Genomic DNA, 22,297 nt, shown 5'->3' on the forward strand with positions numbered 1-22,297 from the left:
CCTTTAAACTTTTCATTCTTTTTGCCTCTCCAAAAGAAAATATTGACATTTTCTTTCTAAAGCTGATGCTCCTACCTATGTTTGCAACGTTTCCTCCTCTAACGCATTGCTCCATCAATTATTCTGTCTGTTGGATATTTCAAACCTCTTCCATTGCTTCTTCCCTTGATCCTACAGACATGTTCAAATATCTACTACCCTTTAAAAATTCAAAACAAAACCTTGTCTCAACCCTTTTCTCCCTAAAGTTACTATCTCCCTCTCTCTCTCTCATTTTTCCTTCTTATCCAGGTTTCTTGGAAGTGTTGATACTTTGTTTTTGTATAGTTCTCTCCATTCTTTTTTTTAAATTACTGCATGCTAGCATCTACTCAACAATTTAATTGAAACTGCTTTTTCATAGACCATTAAAAACCTCTAATTGTTAAGCTCATTGGCTTGTCTTTTTCCTATCTGGGTTTTCTATTGCATTTTATGCCATTTGAATAAATCTTCATCTGAAACCATCTTTTCCCTTGGCTTTGGTGACATTGCTCCTGGTTTTCTTCCTACTTTTCTGACCACCATTGCCCTCTTTTGATTCATTTTAATTTGTTCAATTATTTAAATTAAAAAAAATTCAGGTTTATCTTTTTCTCTCTACTTGCCCAAACACTATCCCTGGTCAGATAATTTATTCTGGTAATTTTAACTATCACACTTTTGTTTGGATAATTCTCAAAGATTTAACAATACTTTTAAGTGTTTCCAAGCTTCAGGCTTACCCTCCTTTTAAATTCCTAGGCTAAAGCCATCTCAAACTCAATATATACAATCTTCAACTTGCTTTATTTCTTCTGAACTTGCTTTCTTCGTATTCTTCATCCAAGTGAGAATCTAGGTATGTCATTTCCCTTCTTGAAAACTCCCACCACCTTAAAATGTTTGCATTGCTGGAGCAGAGGCTTTTATCCTGGGCACACAGCTCCACTATGTTCCCCAGTGTCCTTTTCAGGTAGATATATAGTTCTACCCAATAAGATATGGATAAAGGTAAAGAGCCCTATCTCCAAGACTGGTTTATGAAAACCTCTTATACTGGGGCACTTGGGTGGCTTAGTTGGCTAAGTGTCAGACTTCAGCTCAGGTCACAATCTCACAGCTAGTGGGTTCAAGCCCTGCATCAGGCTCTGTACTGATGGCTCAGAGCCTGAAGCCTGTTTCGGATTCTGTGTCTCCCTTGCTCTCTGCCCCTCCCCTGCTCACGTCTCTCTCTCTCTCAAAAATAAACATTAAAAAAATTAAAAAACAAAACAACAACAAAAAATACCTCCTGTGCTGTCCTCTATTGTCTCTTTGCCTCTCCCTCTGCTGGATAGATACTGATGTCCAGGGAAGTAAAGATGGCAGAGTCTGTTTCAGTGGGGATACCCACACAATCGTACAAAGCAAAAGAACCTGGCCTGCTGCTAAACAAGAACACTCAGTTACTTGAATATAACAGTCCCAACAAATAGACATCTCTGTGTTAACCTAGCATGTTCCCAGGGCTTAATTGCATTCACCTCTGACAATAGCTCACACTCTGGCAAAACACATCCACATGATCTATTCCTATCATACTTTGCCCATTAGACTTATATCTCCCCTCTTCACATAACTATACTTGATTCAAGCCATACTGGTTTCCTCTCTCTAGTTGTACCATGCTCTTTTATACCTTTTACTTCTACATATTATATATATTCCTGCAACATGGACATCTCTCTCATATCCTTTTGATATTCTGTGTTGTTATTCACTTTTTTCATACACAATTCAAATATATGAAGCTATCTCTTATTCTCTAGATGAATTTCTGTCTCCTCTATGTTCCCATAACTCTATCACATAGTTTTATTTACCACATGAATCAAAATTATTTATACTCTATTGTTTCTGTGAAATTTTGAGTAAACATTTTAAGCAGGAAATTTACTTTTCTTTTTCCAGAACATAGCACACTATCTGGAATATTTAGATACTCATAGAAGTAAAAGAATAACCAAAGTAACATATTTTTTTAAAAAATCAAATGCCTGGGATTAAATAGTTTATATCAGCTTTATAATATTTCTAGGGACAAAAAGGTCTATATTTTTAAATCTATAAAATGGACATAAGATGAATATAGCATAGGGTTATTCTGAGATGAAGTAAAATAACATAAACAATTATTAAATGCCATTTTTAAGTTTTCTAAAAGACAATGGCTAGTCCTAGAATTAAGAAAACACATGTTATGAATGTGACATAAAATCACTGTAATGCATAATCCCCCCCCCCAAAAAAAAAGAGTGGAACACCTGGATGGCTCAATCAGTTAAGCATCTGATTTCAGCTTGGGTCATGATCTCATGGTTGGTGAGTTTGAGCCCCAAATTGAGCTCTGTGCTAACAGCTCCGAGCCTGGAGCCTGCTTCAGATTCTTTGTCTCCCTCTCTCTCTGCCTCTCCCCCGCTCACATTCTGTCTCTCTCTCTCTTGTAAATAAACATTACAAAAACTTTTTTTAAAAAGGTGATGTGAGAGAAAGAAGAACACAGCTGTGCCCTTACAAAAAGGGACTAGTTGTGTCACCCTAGTGGAAAAAGAGGGATAAACCTCGTAAGGAGTAAGCAAAGTTTACAAAAGCAGCAAGAAAAGCTGCGAGGCTGACTCATGAAGTAGTCCTAACATCTTCCCCTAAAATATACAAGAAATATTTCTGGGTGTGAAAGGGGGGAGAATGAAAGTGTCTTGCTGATAAAAATAGAATAAAAGTAAAGGTAAATTTCAGGAAGTAGTGAAGAGAAATATAATTGCAACACTTGAGCAAAGAGTACAATATGAAAATAGCAGAAACAAGTCTCATTCTGAAGCAGAAAGATGAGGGAAGATTTTACAAAACTCAGCCTTGGCTATAGTTTACAAAGAGGGTGAAAAAGAAGAAGGAGGAGGTAGGACAATGAATCTAAAAGGGAATGCCAAAGATAATTTGGAGAGGAGGTCCTTGCTTGAGAAACCTGAGTCTTAGATTAACTTGGCCTGCAGAAACTGATAAGCAGAAAAGGAACAAAGAGAAATGTCAAAGGGGAAGAAAAGAAGGATGGCCACGATGCTAGATGAGTAAACTAAAATTGCAGAAATGCTTGTGAGGACTCATCCCCTAGTACACTATCGTGCAGGCAACAGAAGACTATTGAGGTTTACAGTTGTAACCTACAGAGAGCTCTGGGGACAACACTAGGTCTATACAAATCAGTGGGAGTGCTTTTTGTTTTGTTTGTTACTTTTTCCCCCACAACAGGACTAACTTTATGATACGTGTGATGGTCAATGAAAGAAGAAAGAGGAATACGGCTAAGTGCATTGTTTAAAACAATATAGGACATTGAAGAGACAGGAGTTCTGAGTAGGAAAATGTATATGAGGTAATAGAAGCATCAGAATTATAAATGTGCATAAAAAGGAAAATAGCATTTAAAGATGAAGCATCTTCTCTGAATTTGGTCTAGAGGGCAGTGTCAGAAGCAGATTATTAACTACGTGTCTAGGAAAAGACATATGTACTTACGAGGCTAAGTAGCCAAAATTCTAGTAAATAAGTTCAAAACAAAACACTTAATTTATGTCATATGCCATTATACAAGAAGTTAAAGATACCCACAACTAATTCCTCTAGAGCTGGGATATTTGTTGAACTATAAGAACAGTATTTTAATTGCTTTTGGAATAAAATAAATGCCAAGTAGCCAAGCAATATTTTCTCTTCAAGATGGCCAAAAAGTTTGGATCACCTCACAAACTGATAGGTGTGCTCTCAGGAAAAGAGTAATGCCCAAGGCTTACAGTAGGCTGAATGTGATCATGGGAGAAAATATGTTTACTATTTTGGAGCCTGTATTAGGGAAACTGCATTGAGCAGCAGCCAGTAAAAGATGTCAGAGACAAGTAGACCTAAATTTAAAGGCTGGTTCTGCACCTTCTGAGTTCTAGATCTTTGGGGTATCATTGACGTCTCACTACAGTATTAACTCCATGAAAACAGGAACTTGGACCTGGCTGGTATTACTCACTGCTATATTCCCAGAGCCTAGAACAGTACCTGTCACATAGTAAGTACTTGATACATACATATAGAATTGATACATACAACTTGGCCACTTAATTTCATTTTAAAGGTAGATAGGTGAGGGACTTTGTCAGTTTCTCTGCAGTTTATAACCTGATCTTGAACATCTCTGATAATTTTTAACCTGTTTTATACAAGCTGCCATGGCTCTACTTTGAGTACTTGTTCTGTACCAGGTACTTGAGAGGCAGAACTAATACAACGAACAGGACAAAACTCCTGTTTTTAAGGGCCTCACAGCACAGATGGGGGGTGGGGGGACAGATAAGTAAACAATGTTGGCGCCAAATTTAGAAGGATCTACGGGGCCAAGTGGAAATCCAAAGGAAAATGGCTGAGACTCTCCTGCTTGTGGTAAAGAAAGAATCTGAGAGAGTCCAACAAAAGGATAAAGATCTCAGATGATAAAATCATTGCTTTTTTTTCTGGGTAGACTTTGGAGGTCATGTGTTGACAGAGAGGATAACACACAATGAATGATGATGTGAGGGCATACTGCAACTTTAAGGACACTGACTCTCATTAACCCAATGCATCTTAATTATAAAATAGAAATAACTTTACCAACTTCAAGAGTTTGGGTTAGGATTAAGTGAAAAAAACTTTTTCATGTACACACACACACACACACACACACAGCAAGGCATATTATAGATATTGAATAAATAGTAGTTTTTGTTTTCTTTAATTCAGAATGTGTTAAACTCTCATTATATTCCAGAAATTCTTCTCACAAAAGAGATGCGATATTAAAGAGAACAGACAGGACATCTCTCCTGCTTGAGCTTCCAGAATAGCGGGGGAGTGACTATGTTCATAAATATCTACTAAGACATGGGCTCTATGGGAAGAGTGTAGGGAATAGAGAAAATGCAAGTAGAGACAGATTTCATCTGAAGGGTCAATGAGTCTTCCCTGAGAAAACAGGATTGAAGGCCAGATTGGAAGAAATAGTCATCATCACCTGGATAAAGAAGGATGCATGAGAAAAACTTCCAGGCTGTGTGAAAAGGTCCAGAGGAAGGGGGACACAGAGAGATTTAGGAGAATGATCTAAAACAGTGAGGCTGGAACATAGATAGTAAGGAGGAAGTGGTAAAGTAAAGCTGAAAAGATAGGCATGGGCCAACTTGATTGGTCAGTTTCTCAGCAATTCATGATCTGATCTTGGCCAACTTCTTTGACAATTTCTGAACGGTCACAAACAAGCAATCCCACACTGAAGGACTCTTGTTCCTTGGAAAGCTTTCTTCTGCTTATACCTCCTGTCTTCCTAGATGGTACCTCCACTTAAAATTGCTTTGGCCACTTCTCTATTTTTCCCCAGCTTGATTGAAATATTGATATGTAACATATGTAAGTTTAAGGCGTACATGGCCACCTTTCTTATACTAAAGGTACTTTGCTTTCAAAACTCAGTTAAGTGCCTCCCCCTGATGCCCCAGCCTCATTCAAACACTAATCTTTCCGTCACAAGACTCATGCATAATATACTTGCAGATAATATCACATTACATGGAGATTATTAGCTCTACTCCCCGCTAGACTCTAAATTCTTTGAGGGAAGACAATGTTTATGTAATTTGTTTTCCCATACTACCTGGAACAAAGGCACTCAGTAAAGGGAGTTGGATGCATTTACGGACAGATGAATGTTATGCCTTCTACTTCAACAAGTTTTATCTTGTGTTAAATAAAGAACAATATAAGGAGGTTCATGGCAGCTTCCAGATGAAGGGGAAGCTTCCACTATCAGGCAAGAATGGTCCTGGGGTGCCTGGGTGGCACAGTCAGTTAAGAATCCGACTTCAACTCAGGTTGTGATCTCACAGTTCATGAATTTGAGCCCTGCTTCAAGGTCTGTGCTGACAGCGTAGAGCCTGGAGCCGCTTTGGATTCTGTGTCTTCCTCTCTCTCTGCCCCTCCCCCACTCATGCTCTCCCTGCCTCTCTCTCAAATATAAATAAATAATTAATAAATAAATAAATAAATAAAAAGAATGGTGCCTAGGGTGACTATGTCCCCTCATTCCAATGCAGGTAACTGATAAAAACGATAAAAATCATTTCAGAAATTTTTCATCATTTGAATCAGGCAGAAATAATTACCAAACTTCGAAGCTATTTTGCAATGACCACCTCCCTTCCACCCCCCATATTGTAGCCAAGGAACCACAACAAAAGCAGACTTAAAAGTCCTACTGAGGCTTCCAAACTCATGTGAAAAGCTTGTAAGTCGTTCCTCTGTCCTAACGAGTAAACAGCTAAACAAATTGGAAAATCAACAACCCTTTTTAGATCTGTAAGAGTGTATCACAAAGCAAACAACTTTACCCCTCAAACTGGATAGACAAACAGGTGAGTATAGAGAAGCACAACTTACCGGAGCAGAAAGCTCCACAGGAACTGGGCTGCAAAAGGAAAATCTGAGTTATAATTGATGAATTGCTGGAGGCTCAGTGTGGAGAAGTCTGAGAGGTAAAAGACCCCTGGGAGAGACCCCACACTTTTGTGAGTTTTACTCACAGAAACTCCACCAGGTTCTTACAGTGCTTCCAGTAGGGGGAGGGTAAAAGGAGCCATTTTGAAAGACGCCAGAGCACTTGGTTTTTCCTAGTAAGCTCTGCCCTCAGGAAAAACTAGTTAACTAAAGCCTAACCTGCTAGAGATTTATCAGAGCCTAAATGGCCCCAGGGAAAGGAAATACCCAATACCAGCTGCCTCTAGCCTTCCATGTGAAGGAAGGAGACTGAAATTCAGTCCACTCTAGCCATCCTGTCTCACCAAAATGGAGGGGAGCGGTGAGAAGCACTTGTGAAGTCCACAGTCCACTAAAAGATTGAGACCTAATCTTATGGCTATAGAACGCGTGCACCTCCTCCCCTTACACCTCACCACCACATTCCTAAAGGCCTATTTATTGCAATTCCTTTTACCCAGTATATCATGTCCAGCTAGTGACAAAAAAATGACAAGGCAGCTAGACTTCATTCAAATTTGAAATATCTACCCTGAGAAAGATACTGTGAAGAGAATGAAAACACACACACACACACACACACACACACACACACACAGACTTGGAAAAATGTTTCTAAGACACATCTGATAAAGGATTATTATCCAAAATATACAAAGAACTCTTAAAACGCAAGAAGACAAAAATACAATGAAAAAATTAGCAGACACCTCATCAGAAGACCATACAGAGATGGTAAATAAGCATATAAAAAGATGTCCCACACCACACGTCATCAGGGAATTGCAAATTAAAATAACAATGATATAACAGGACATACCTATTTAGCATGGCCAAGATCCACAACACTTGGAATTCCAAATGCTGGCAAGGATATGGAGCAATAGGAACTCTCATTCATCACTGGTGGGAATACAAAATGGTACAGCTGCTTCGGAAGACAGTTTGGTAGTTTCTTGCAAAATTAAACCTACTCTTATCATACAACCTAGGAATAGTGCCCCTTAGTATTTACCCAAAGGAGTTGAAGACTTACATGTACACAAAAATCTGCACATGTATGCTGATAGTAGCTTTATTCAAACTTGCCAAAATTTGGAAGGAACAAAGATGTTATTCAGTAGGTGAATGGATTAACTCCCTTACACTCAGAAAATGGAATATTAATTCAATGCTAAAAAGAAACAATTTATCAAGCCATGCAAAGACATGGAGGAAACTTAAATGCGTATTTAGTAAGTGAAAAAGCCAATCTAAAAAGACTAGACGTGGTATGATTCCAACTATATGACATTTTGTAAAAGGCAAAACTATCAATACAGTAAAAAGATCAATGGTTAACAACGGTTGGGGTGAGAGGTGAATAAGGTGGATCCCATAGGGTTTTAGGGCAGTGAAAATATTCTGCATGATACTATAATGGTGGGTATGTGTCATTCCACATTGTCCAAACCCACAGAATGTACACCACCAGGAGTGAACCCTAATGTCCACTATGGACTTGTAGGTGATACCCATGTAGGTTGACCAACTGTAACAACTGTACCACTCTGGTGGAGAATGTTGATGAGAGGGAAGACTCTGCACGTGTGGAGGCTGAGGATAAATGAGAAATCTCTGTACCTTCTCAATTTTGCTGTAAACCAAGAATTGCTCTAATAGATAAAGTTTATTTTTTCTTTAAATGTCACATTCACCTCAAGGCCATTCGTTTTGCTTCCTTTTTCCGAAGAACTCAAAGCTGGGGCCAGGCAATTCCTTTAGTTACAGTGGGCCCCTTCAGTCATTTAGAACCAGGTGCTTTCAGTTAGGATAATGCACACTGTTGGCTCCAGGCAAATTCTGTGGCCTCACTTCTCACCTTCACACCTGTGCATCAAACCTCACACAAACATTACCTCGTCTGCAATTAGTCCAAGTGTGTTAGGGTTTGTTGTTTTTTGCTTTTGTTTCTGTTTTGTTTTGGTTTGGTTTGTTTTGCTTCTTCCCTTGAGAAATGTACTTTTTGAAGTCAGAATTCCTACCTCATTTAAGTGGGAAATGATACGCTGATTTTACTATACCTGAGACCACAAGAAAAATACATACAACCCGAAGGTGTCCTTTATTAGCGACAATTTTGTTTTTCTGATGTTAAGGGAACCCCTGTGAATATCAAAACCTATTTAGAAAAGAATTATAATAAGCATAACAATAAAATTAGGAACAATGTTAATGTCTAAGAACAGGGGAAGATAAGTAAACAGGATATGCTGACTGATTAAGCTGTTTATTGACAATAATGGTTATGAGGAATCCCTATGATATAGTAAATGAAAAGCATAATATATATATATATATATTCATTCACTCAGAAAATTCATACTACATCCTGGCTACCCACTCTGTCCCTATGATAGCTGGTGGGGATCAGCAACAATTACAACAGATCTGATCTCTGAAACCATGGTGCTTTCAATACAATCTCAGTGGTTCTCAAAGTGTGGTCTGTGGATCAATGGTATCAGCATCACCTGGAACTTGTGAGAAATCAAATTTTGAACTCCCAGCCAAAACCTGCTCTCTCAGAAATTTGGGCGATGGGGCTCAGTAATCTGTGTTTTAGAAAGCCTCTCCAGTGATTCTGATACATGCTCAATTTGAGAATCACTGGTCCAGCAGAGAAGCCAAATATTAAATGAAGTTATTCATGGTAATTAAATCAAGTGTCATAAGAGAAGAGTAAGAAATTGTAAGGGAAGGTATCAGAACAGGATATAAGGTGTTTGCCTCTTTGAAGATTCAAAGGAAGCTTCCTTGAAGAATTGGTGGAATAAAAATGGGCCATTGTATAGAGAGATGGATAATGGACAGATATGTGATAAAACAAGCATAATAAATTGTTATGGGCAGAATCTTAGTGGTAGGTATACAAGTATTTACTGTAAAGTTTTTCAACTTTTGAAAATTTCCATGGTAGAATGTTGAAGAAAATAGAATGTGATTTCAGGAAGACTGGAAATGGTGGAATAGTGAGTGAAGGCATTCTTGATACAGGAACATAGTCCATGCTACTCAATCCTCATTCATTTGTCAAGTTTTATAAGTCTCATGAGCAATTGAAGGAAAGACAGTATGGCTGGAGTATAGTGACTAAAGGGGAGATAGGCATAACAAGGTCAAGACTAGAGGTCAACGGTTTTGACAATGTAGGGTTGGATCAGAAAGGCCATATAAAGGTTAGTTTTCACAATGTATCACTAGCTCATACTTTTTATTGCTGAGTAGTATTGAATTATATAAATGTACCAGTTTGCTTATTCAGTTTCCCATGGATATACATTTGGATTGCTTCCAGTCTTTAGTTATTATAAACAAAGCTGCTATGAACACTTACATCTAAGTCTTTAGTGTATGTGTGATTTCATTTCCGTCGGAGTATAATTGCTGAGTCATAGAATAGATGAATGTAAAAAACTGCTGAACAGTTCAGCAGTTTTCTGATGCAGTTGTGCCATTTTACAACCCTACCAACAATATTTAAGATTCTAGTTGCTCCACATACATGCCCAAATTTTCCTTTTAACCATGCTAGTGGGTATATAGCGGTATCTCATTTGTTTTATTGATTGATTGATTGGTTGATTTAAAAACATGTGTGTGCCCAAGCGAGGGAGGGGCAGAGGGATAGGGAGAGAAAGAATCCTAAGCAGGCTCCACACCCAGTGCAGAACCCTGATGCAGGGCTAGATCTCACAACCATGAAATCATGACCTAAGCCGAAATCGCGAATCTGACACTTAACCATTTGAGCCACCCAGGCACCCTTCATTTGCTTTAATTTACATTTCCCTGATGACTAATGATGTTGAACAGTTTTTCATATGTTCACTGACCACTAGAATATCTTCTTTTGTGAAGTGTCTCTTGAAATCTTTTGCTATTTTTAATTGCATTTTTCTTATTAATGAGTTATAGGACTTCTTTATATATTCTAGATATAAGTCCTTTGCAAATATATACATTGTGAATGTTTTCACCCAATCTATGCCTTGCCTTTTTGCTCTCTTGATGTGCATAGGTTTTTAATTTTGATGAAGTTCAATTTATCAATATATTCCTTTTGGTGCCTGTGTTTTTTTGTATTAAGGGAAAATAAATCTTTGGCTTTTACAAAGTTGTGAAAATAGTCTTCTCTGTGTTATTTGAATATAGCTCATGTTTAGGTGTATGCTACATCTCCAATAAATTGTATTATACACATAAAGTATGTGTTGAGTTTCATTTTTTCCATGCATATGTGCAGTTGCTCTAGTACTATTTATGAGAACACTTTCATTAACCATTGAGTTGCTTAGGCACCCTTGTATGTTTTTTTATTATTTTTTAGTTTGTTTATTTACTTTAAGAGAGGAAAGCACAATAGGGGAGAGAGAGGAGACACAGAATCCCAAGCAGGTCCACACCATCAGCACACAGCCCAACACAGGGCTCGAACTCACAAACTGTGAGATCATAACCTGAGCCGAGATCAAGTGTTGGACACTTCACTGACTATACCACCCAGGTGCCCCTATATTTTTACCATATATACATGATTCCATTGATAGAACTTCTATTCTATTGCATAGATTTATATTTTTTGACAGTATCAGTTCTCCTTGATTACATCAGCTCTATGGTAAATCTTAAAATCAGATAGCATAAGTAACCCACATTTTCCTCCCCAAGATTTTTTAAGGGTCTATTTAGGGTCCTGTACATTCCCATGCAAACTTTAGAAAAAATTCTTTAAAATTTCCTTTGTGGAAAGATTTTAAAGTTTAAATTCATTTTCTTCAATAGATATAGACAACTCAGATTTTTTTAAATGTTTATTTATTTTGAGACAGAGAGAAGGGATGCGGCAGTGAGAGAGAGGAGAAAGAGAACCTTGAGATCATGACCTGAGCTGAAATCAAGAGTCAGACGCTTAACTAAGTGAGCCACCCAGTCGTCCCTAGACCACTCGGATTTTTTTAAAAAATTTCTTCTAATGGCAGCCTTCGTACCTTGTGCTTTTCAAATATTTTTTTTTTTCATTTCATCTAAGTTGCTGAATTTCTTGGAATAAAGTTTGTCTCATACTACATTCCCCTTATTATCTTTTCAGTGTTTCTAGGATCTGTGATGATGTTTTATCTTTCATTTCTGATATTGGTAGTTTATGTTTTCTATCATTTTTTTCTTAATCAATCTTGTTAAGCATTATCCATTTTTTAAAACTTTTCAAAGAACCAATTTTTTGTTGATTTTCTCAATTTCTTGTCCATTATCTATTTTATTGATTTCCATACATATTTTATTAAAGATGTCTTCCATTTCCTTTGAGTTTAATTAGTTTTCTTTTTCCTATCTTCTTAAAGTGGGATCACGGATCAGTGATTTATATTTTTTTCTTTCTAATATATTCATTTAAAATTTACATTTCCCTCAGCTTCTTCCCATAAATTTTGACATACTAAGTGTTCATTTTTATTCCTTCAAAATATATTCTAATTGCCCTAATTGTTTCTTATTTGATCCATAGGTTATTCTTTAGTGAGTTGTTTAATTTCCAAATATTTGAGGATTTTCAGATATTCTTCTGTTATTGATTCCAACTTAATACCATTGCACTAAGGAAATATTCTAAGTGCATTAAAAACAAACAAACAAACAAACAAATAAAGGGGCGCCTGGGTTGCTCAGTCGGTTGGGTGTCCGACTTCGGCTCAGGTCATGATCTCACAGTTTGTGGGTTTGAGCTCCGCATCAGGCTCTGTGCTGACAGCTCAGAGCCTGGAGCCTGCTCCTGATTCTGTGTTTCCCTCTCTCTCTGCCCCTCCCCTGCTCGTGCTCTGTCTCTCTCTCAAAAATAAACATTAAAAAAAATAATAAAATATTCTAAGTGTTATTTTGCTCCTTTAAAACATGCTGAGATTTTTTTAATGGCCTATAATATAGTGTATCTCATTAATAATTTGATGTACACTTGAGCAAGAAGATTAATTTCTCGTTAATTTCATCACTGGTCACTTATGGCTCTGTCACTTATTATCATCCTGAGACCTAGCTTGGTGAGGCAGCCTCTATCTAAGGGCATTTCTAGTCTCATGCCAAAGGAAATGGGCAACATATCAAAGCATCCTCTAGCTCTTAAAAATTCTACCTAGAAGGGACATGTACTACTTCAGTTCACATTCACTGACTAAAGAAATGTACATGGCTATTTCTGATGCCAATCAGAAAGGGGTGTATAATCCTACAACAAAGAACGGCAATAAGTAATCTTAACACATAATTCCTGCCAAAGACATACATATTAGTCTTAAATGACCTGTTGATACTATCTCTAACTACTTTTCCAACCAGCTACTTTTCTGCATTTCTACTGCCCACACTGCTGTCCAAACCACTCTTGAGGCCCATCTGGACAGCTGCAAGAAAGTTCTTAGATCTGTCTACATCCACTCTGGCTCCTTGACAGCAGTTAGAATATTCAACAAAAATTTGTAGAATGTCACATACATTCTATTCCCATCAAATCCATCACTATTCACCCGTCCCTGCTTTTAAAACTTCTTAATGGCTTCCCATTGCATTTAAGTTACGACAAGGCAAATTTTTCATTCAATCCACACAATCTTGCAGAACTTAGTTCTGTCTACCACTTCAGGCTCCTCTCTAACCACTTCCACCCTGGTTAGCCTCACACTCTCAGTGCCTTGAATACACCAAGCTCTTTATAGCACCATAGACCTTGCGTGGGCTGTTCTTGCAGCCTGGAATGTCCTTTTCTCCACTCTTCACCCAGCTCACCTTCACATCTATGTTAGGATGTGACACCCCCACTTCCCTTGTTCTTAGAGCACATTTTTATTCTGTTCACACCACCTATGTTTGTGGTTCTATATTTATTTGCATGACAACTTTTTTGTCCCCTTCATGGACCACTGAATTGAAATATTCACATTCCTCAGTTCAGGAGTACAATTATGTGCAGTCCATGCCAGCCAATTCTTTTCTTTTACTTTTATTTATCCTCCATCATTGTTTTCACTCATTTCTCCCCTTGCTCCATACCCCCTCACTCTAATCCATTTTAAGGGTGTCTCTTCAATTTTCCCTACATATTTTTGCAAAGTTTATTTATTTTGAGAGAGAGAAAGAGAGAGAGAGAGAGCAGGGGAGGGGCAGAGAGAGAGAGAGAGAGAGAGAGGGAGAGAGAGAATCCCAAGAAGCCTCCATATTGTTAGTGCAGAGCCTGACACAGGACTTAAACTCACGAACTGGGAGATCATGACCTGAGCCGATATCAAGAGTTGGATGCTTAACCGAATGACCCACCCAGGTGACTCCCCCCATATATTTATCCAAACACACACACGTGTGCACAAACACACACACACAGCACATTATGTATTCTGATTATTGTCAGAGCTCTGTCTAAATTGCTTTGTGACTATCAAGCTTGTATTTGTGGCTCACCCTTTGTGGTATCATTTCCACTTTACAGATGAAGAGAACAAAGTGAAGCTGAGTAGTGTCTTGAGTCTTCACAGGCAGGGCTTTGTAGATCCATGAATGGAATCCAGCTTTATTTCATTTTCATGTCAGTACTTCAACCTCCCTTTCTATCAAGTCACCTCTGCTGTCACTCTATCCTTCTGAGAGATATGAAAATGATGCAGAAATGTCATGTCAGAGAAGTCAGGTGGCTTGCCCAAGCGGTAGACTTAAATTTAAAATCTACTTCCTTCTCCTTCTTGTACAGCACTCCCCGGTTACCTACATGTGGCCAATGCCTCCAAACACACTGAATTCAAGGTCTCATTTCCTGCTCTGATTGCAGAATCCAAGCTTCTTTTTCCCTTCCAGAAGCCAACTGCCGAAACTTACTGAAAACCCCAAGCCCCATGCCAGCTCTCGGCTTTGTGCAAAGCTTTCCTGTTTGCCCAGCCTCAAACCAGCTATTTGGAGTTGGCAAAGCTGTTTACTTTCAAGCCTCCATTGTCAATAGATCAAGTAGAAACATTGATAACTCAATGAAGCTCCGGGAAGCCTGCCCATCAAGAGCCCCGACATGATACATTTCTATGTACAGGAAGATTTACCCCTGGAACCTAAGCAAACAGAAATTCCTGATTTTGATCCAGAGTGAATATAAGTGTCGTCCACCCCCACACTTGCCAGGGCAGTGAGGAAGATGTGCAAACATCTATCTTGGCTAAAATAGCCTTTTGGACCTTGTAGGGCACTAACGGGCTTGGGGCTTAATAGGCATGAAAAAACAGCTTACGGGGACTAGAGCTGAGATTCTCTCGAATGATGGGTGAGGGAGGCCACAGCTCTCCCTCCCTTGACAATTATTTATTGATTGTCTACTGTGTCGCAGGCACTGGGTTAGAAATGAGGGATGTTGAGGATAGAATGCAGAGTCCCTATGTTCAATATTGTCACAGTGTAGCAGGAGAAATAAGTAAAGCAAGTGAAGGAAGAAAAGCAACCATCGCAATGCTTTGAAATCCCCTCCAGTGACTAAGATCCAAGTCCTGCCTGACAAGGTAAACCTCACAGCGGGACACAGAAGAGTTACTATTCCTGAGGCCACTTAAATATGTTCTGAACACCTCAGCAAGCCAAATGGAGGCAGATCACAAGGCTGGAGCAGGCATGGGACTGACGCTGAATGGGATGCTGCCTGGGTGACACATTCAGGAAATTAACCCCCCAAGGGATAGTAGAAAACACATTAAAGCTTCCTCTTCCTCAGTTCTCTTGTGTATAAAACTAAAATACTTGGGCTACTCCTTTTGCAATTTAGCAAGCCACTTGAGATGAGTCACCAAGGAGAATTATATAGACCTCAGATTGTATGTATATGCATTTCCTTGTTATTCGGACGTCTGGTTTCCATCAGGTGTTTCTGGGCATGTTTCCCTCTGCCTTGATCCTCTTCTAAACATTAGTGTCATTCGTGCTGACTCTCTGTCCCTGGCCTCTTTTTCTATTAGGTTTTAATCATTTACTCTATAGAGAAGGCCGAGTTTTGAAATTAGGGATATAATACAAGTTTTTTCTAGATAACTGTAACATGTTCACCCTAGCAATTTATTTTATAATGGAACACTGTGTTTTAGAAACATGAGATAACTTTCAGGCTTCAAGATTTATACTCTTTTGATTATTACACTTTAATTACTATTCCCAGCCTCCTTAGAACACACAGCTACCTCTTATAGAGGAAACTAAATTAAACATTGCTAACCAGGGCTGCTGTCTATGGCTGCATAGATTATTCCAGAGGATGCTATTCACATCATCATCTGATGAAAGACACCTTGCAGTTGTGCAGTGCACAACTTGGGCAGCTGTTAGATATGATAGCCTACCTACTTTAGTGGAACTCTCCTATAAAAATAAGGCATTGAACATGATGATATCTAATGAAGAGATTGGATGTGATAAGAGCTAATATTTCTTCCTGTTCTAATGTCTCTAATGGTAGGAATTCTATACACTTGAAATAAACAGCTTATGACTTTGTCTTGTGCACAGCTTTGAATCTAGAAGACTGAGGAGCAATAACACAGAACCGGTCATGAAATGTAGGGCTAGATGTAAGCCTAAGCTGCCCCCCTGCATGCCTAGGAGTCTATGTAGGTATTTAGCCAATTCCTAATGTCACAAGTCAGACATGAAGTAAATACCAGTAGGACAAGGTCCATGGTTTGGTTTTGGTATTGAGAGAATGGAGTGGCATAAATGAAGTGGGTAAGTAATAAGCAGGGTATTCCACTCAGCAGAAGTATTCACAAGCTATTTCTCTAGGTGGATTACTTCTCTGTATCTCTCACCAGACTGGCCACATTGAAAGCAGAACTCTTTATTCAATGTCCATCTTCCCATCTGCCTGGATCTTTCTTCTAGGTTAACAACTAACATTAGCTTATTAAGCATCTGAGAATCCTACAGTGAATAAACTGATCTCATTCTGCTTAAGTTGCTGTTTCCAAACTAATAATGGCCACAGAATCACTTTTTCACAGACCATGGATTAATATCTCACAGAACCTCCAAGGAACAGCCTTGACACCATTACTCCAAGCACAGTCTTTACTACCACTGAGATGCTGGTTCCAACAACTAGGTCTCATAGATGTGCGATGGGATTCTTAGATGGAGGAGTATAGTTGCCAGAAATGATGACTTTTGTTTATCCCAGTCACCAAAGCACTAACGAACTGTTAGAACACCAGCCAGAGTCAAAGGACTCAAGTCAGAGTTGTGGGAAGTGGCTACGGAGCTCCGTGCCTGGTCTCCAGTTCTTCCCCATCCTGGTCCAATCCAAGTCAGGCTTCCAGCCAAAATCACTCCATCCATGGCTGCAGTTATCCTACCTGTGTGTATACAAGAGTTTGCAGGTGTCCTTAAGAGGGATAGAGGTGGACAGTGTAAGAGATACATGTTTTAATGCATTTTCTCCCTCTGGTAACTCTTATTGGCCATTTAGTCATTTTCTCTCATTCCCCTTACCTGTTCTACACCCAATTAAACCTGATATTTAACACTGGCCTTTCTAACTCTCAGTCCTGTTACCGAGCTGTTATTGTCCTCCTCCAGGCTAAAAGAGTCTCTGCATGCAATGATAGTATTAATTGCTATTATTAAAACTATTATATATCTTAATATTGACTGATAGTTTCTATGCCTCTCTTTGAAATCACCGATATTTTTCAAGGAGTTTTGTTCACCCCTGATCAAAAGAGACCAGAAAAAAATCAGGAAAGATGACTTTCTGGGGACCCTAACATGCCGATAGCCCTGTAGCATCTTAAAGAAATAAAACCTGCTCTTATCACCCTCCTCTTAAAATTCTTCAAAAGCTCTCCAGAGCATAAAGAGCATTTAATGATAATAAGAGAGAACCTTTACTGGGGATTCACATTGTGGGAACTTCTGTGCTAAATGCTTTCACTCTCATTGTCACAGCAAACCTACAAAGTGAATATAATTATTAGCCTGTGTATATCAGTGAAAAAAACCTTACTTTTAAGATGAAATAATCAAATACCCAGTCATAAGGATAACTCTGGCAATAGCATAAAGGACAGAATTTTTAGAGTAGATCGAGCTTAGCGTCCAGGAGTCTGTCATTACTCCTCCCCTCTTTGAACACACAGTTAATTAAAAAAAAAGGTGGGGGAAGCCCCCACTGTGTGGCGATGCACAAAGTCTCTGGCTAAGTTCCCTGGTTTCTGAGTCTTTTGGTCCAGGTCACTCTCTCTTTACCCTTGCGGTCTCCTCACTTATTTTATTTCCCAAAGAAATTTCCGGTTTTCTTTTGCACACCCTCTATTTAAGGAAAGCCTAATCATCCTTCTCTGGGTCCCCAAAGATTTCTAAGTTTTCCATTCTCAGTATACAAAAATATAAATCTCCTATTCTAAGACACTCTTTATTTGTTAGGATGAGGGTTATTTTGCTTGCAAGTGATAGAAACCCAATTAGCTTATGTAAAAAAAAAAAAAAAGTGAATTCATTTTCTTATGTAATCAGAAGGGCCCAGAGGGCTGAATCTGGCCAGGTAAAAGTAGGACCAGGATTTCAAACTGTCACCTGGACTTTCTCTCTTCACTTTTTGGTTCTACCATCATCTTGCCTTACTTTCACATACAGTAAAATCTTGGATTGTGAATAATTTGTTCTGTGAGTGTTCTGCAAGACAAGCAAACATTTCCAATAAATTTTAACTTGATAAACGAGCACTGTCTGGCAATAAGAGTACATGACGTCAATTGTCACATGATCACAACTGAGCCAGCAGTTCTTCTCTCGCATGCGCACAGGACTGTGGGTGATTGTCTCCCATGCTTTGATGCTTGGTCTCAGGGCACAGTGTTTGGCAGAAATCAGTGATTTTTCAGAATGTTGGAAGGTGCCCACAACTGACACTAGTGTATTTTTTGTCATGTCAAAGCACCAATGGACATTCCTTTGCTTTTCCATATAAGAGTAAGTTTAGGAACACTTTGCTTCATTCTAGATCAGGCTGCCTATAGATGTAGACCCTTTCCTCTGCTGCTTTATCCCCAGTTACATTAAATATGGTATATGACAAGAGTTTATTTATACTGTATTGTAGTGAACATCTGTGTGAGCATATACAATGGCCCCCAGGCAGAAAAAGGTTGAAAAGAAAGGCTGTAAGAAGAAGGATACAATTATGGTGGAAGTTAAGAAGAAAATCATCGAGAAGTACAAACGAAGTATTCAAGTGGCCGAAACTGCAAGATTTTATAAGATGTCTGCATCTTGTCTGCAGAGGCAGAGAAGGAAAAGGTGGAGGAATCCCATACTTCAAATGAGATTAGGGAGATGTGTCAAATGTGGGAAACAGTGAAAAATTTTATAGAAAAGCACCACCCAAATAAGGTTGTAACACTGCGATTGATGGTTCGGTTTAACGACAATGCAATGTCACATTTCCGCAAAATCCTCAAAAGGAGGCAAAAGCAGGTGTCATTGGATAGGTTCCTTGTTAAAGCTGCATGAAAAGAAAAAGATTCCACCTGAGCCAATAGATAGGCGTGATTCCATTAGTGATAGTGAAAATCATCCTATACAATACATCCTATACAATAACCCTCCTCTCGTCTCCCTCACACCAGCCACAAAGGTTTTCAAAGGTAAGTGCAGGTTAATTTGTTTTTCTTTATGTTTTGTATTTTCTTTATTATTTCATATTATATTACAGTATTGTAATCATTTTATATGAATATTTTTGGGTTGTAGAACAGATCATCTGAGTTTCCATTATTTCTTATGGGGAAATTTGCTTTGATATACAAGTGCTTTGGATTATAAGCATGTTTCCAGAATGAATTATGCTCACAAACCAAAGTTTTACCATACTTTCTTCATATGGTAACAAGGTGGTGATGAGTAGCCCTAAGTTTATATATTCCTCACAGTCTTAGTCCCAGGGTAATATGTTTGGCACTCTCCTCACAAGCTGCTATACCAATCTTTCATAATGGTGTTCATCAGCATTGTTTGGATTTATGGACTTGATCCTGGACCAATAATGGTGTTCAGAGGGGTGTAAGATATCAGGATCAACCTGCTGGCAGTGACCTGAAGTGGAACGTCTATCAACTTTCGAGAGCCAATTCCATGCTTCTCTCCCCAGCTCCACATTTAGTGATGTCATGTTGGGAGATAGGTCAGCCATGATGGGAAGGCTGTAGAGGCAACCAATGTGACTTCAACTAATCAGGACTTCCTCATTTGGAAAGGCAGACTGTCAGCATGCCACATGTCATAGGCTCATCCTTATTTTAGGAAATAATATTTTAGGAAATACATAGCTGACCTTTCTACTAAGATCACATGGAATAGGAAAAGTTCCAAACACAAAAGCACAAATGACAGAACAGGCCAAGTATCTGGCATCTATCACATACAAAACTTTTTCTTTGTTTTCAGTCACAAATGGCAAATCCTACCCTTTTTGAGGGGTGAAAGTATAGTTTTCTATGTCATTTCAAATGCACACATCCCAGGGACCTGCCTGTAGTTACTGTCAGAAAACTGAAGAAGAGAACCAGGAACAAGACATACCCTTCTCACCCGGGAGCTCTCTCCCCCGGAAGTGACCTACTAGAAAAGGTAAAGGATTCATAATAATCATCTTACCCAGTAGAAGCATTACTCAACACATTGTGAAAGTTTAACAAATATTTCTTGAAATACTAAGGACCGATAGACATCTTGTATCTATCGAATGTGTTATATGTGTAGATTTTGTTAGCTGGACTAGCGCTAAGTTGGCCATTATATAGACTAAGGTAATACCTTTCCCCAAGATACCTTAGGATATCCTAACTTCCAAGAAGTTATGGAAATAGTGAAACAGGTCTCCAGAAATATCCATTTCTTTAACTGGAGCCTAGGAGCCAGATGGCAAAGGTTTTTGAAACCTATCTGTAATTATCATCACTTCTGATAAACTGTATTCTATTTTCCCTCCACAACTGGAGAAGCAGATGATTCAGAACACACACACACACACACACACACACACACACAGACACCATTATAAACTAAGGAGACTTCCAGGGTAGGGCAAGATTCACTTCCCTGACGTATGTGACTACATATGTTTATGCGTACTCTCAGACCAGCCCTACCTAGCCTAAAAGATCATGCCCTGTGGGAAGAGAGTAACTATCACATACAAATGTAACTGTCCCTGAGATCCCAAGCAGCTTTGCCGTTATGCACTTCAATGAAAAGTAGAAGTGGCAAAGAGTCTGCAGTAACAAACACGTCCTGGGACTATCTGGGGATTGATCAGCCATCTAGGGAAAACAGCATTGGTGGGGAGAAGTAACACTGACCAAACAAGCAGAGGAGCCACAGAACAGTATGTGGTAAGACATCTCTGTGCCCCACTGAACACCAGAGGATACAACAGAAGAAAGTAGCCTTCACTGGTGGCCAAATTGGAGAGAAGATCAACAGAAGGAATTTCCTAAAAAATAATGATCTTCCTGCTAGTCAGTATGTATGGACTCAGAACCCATCAATTGGGTTTCTTACTGCAATGTGGCCACAGTTTTAATCACCAGCTAGTGACATCTGTGATGTTTGAGTTAAAGTTTAATATCATTTTATAGGGTTTAAAGATGGTAAAAACTATAGCATGGTTTATTATATGATTTTCTATTTCCTAATCATGAAACTTGATGCTTGCTACAAATTCTCCTGATGATGCAACTTTGTGTGTAAGATCCTTCATAATTCACTTATTTCCTAGAAGGTAGAGGTTTAACTGAGTTGGCATTGTATCCCTATGGCCTGACCCCTGCATCTCTCTCTTGTCTGATTTCCTTCTTCTTTCTCCTATATATCCTGAAACAGTCTGAATGCATGTTAAGGAACACACAGTGTGTTTGCCTTCATACTTTTAAATATGCTCTTCTCTCTCCTTGGGATGCTACACCAGCCCTAAATCCTTCAGTGTGGTATCATCTTTTTCATGCATCAAAAAACAACTCAGTTTTTACCTTTTTTTTTTACCCCACTTCTTCTTCGTTCACTCCTTTCTGACTCAATCTGCTTGTATGGTGTTAGGCTTAACATTTCCTCTCTCAAGCAACCCAAAGAGGGGCACCTGGGTGGCTCAGTCAGTTAAGTGACCAGTTTTGGCTCAGGTAGTGATCTTGTGGTTTGTGAGTGCAAGCCCTGCATTAGGCTCTGTGCTGACAGCTCAGAGCCTGGAGCTTGCTTCAGATTCTATGCCTCTCTCTCTGCCTCTCCCCTGTTCATGCTCTGCCTCTCGCTCTCTCTCTCTCTCTCTCTCTCAAAAATAAATAAACATTAAAAAAACCCGCAAGTAACCCAGAGAGAGTATTTGCCATGATAATGACATTTTGAATGCAAGCACATCTTATTGACTAGATCATGAATTCCTTGAAAGTAGGGGTTTCTATATAATCTTGTTTTGCACTCCTGGAGCCTAGAACAGTACTGGGTGCCTAGTAGGAATTTAATAAACATGTGATCAACTTGAATAGGCAACAATCTGGTGCTTAAAATCTTCAAAAGTATTACAAACTCTACCAAGAAATATTTTTAAGTTTATTTTTTTAAATAATGATCACTGTCTGGACTTCTAATATTC

The sequence above is a fragment of the Panthera tigris genome, chromosome E1 (assembly GCF_018350195.1).
Source record: "Panthera tigris isolate Pti1 chromosome E1, P.tigris_Pti1_mat1.1, whole genome shotgun sequence".
NCBI lineage: Eukaryota > Metazoa > Chordata > Mammalia > Carnivora > Felidae > Panthera > Panthera tigris.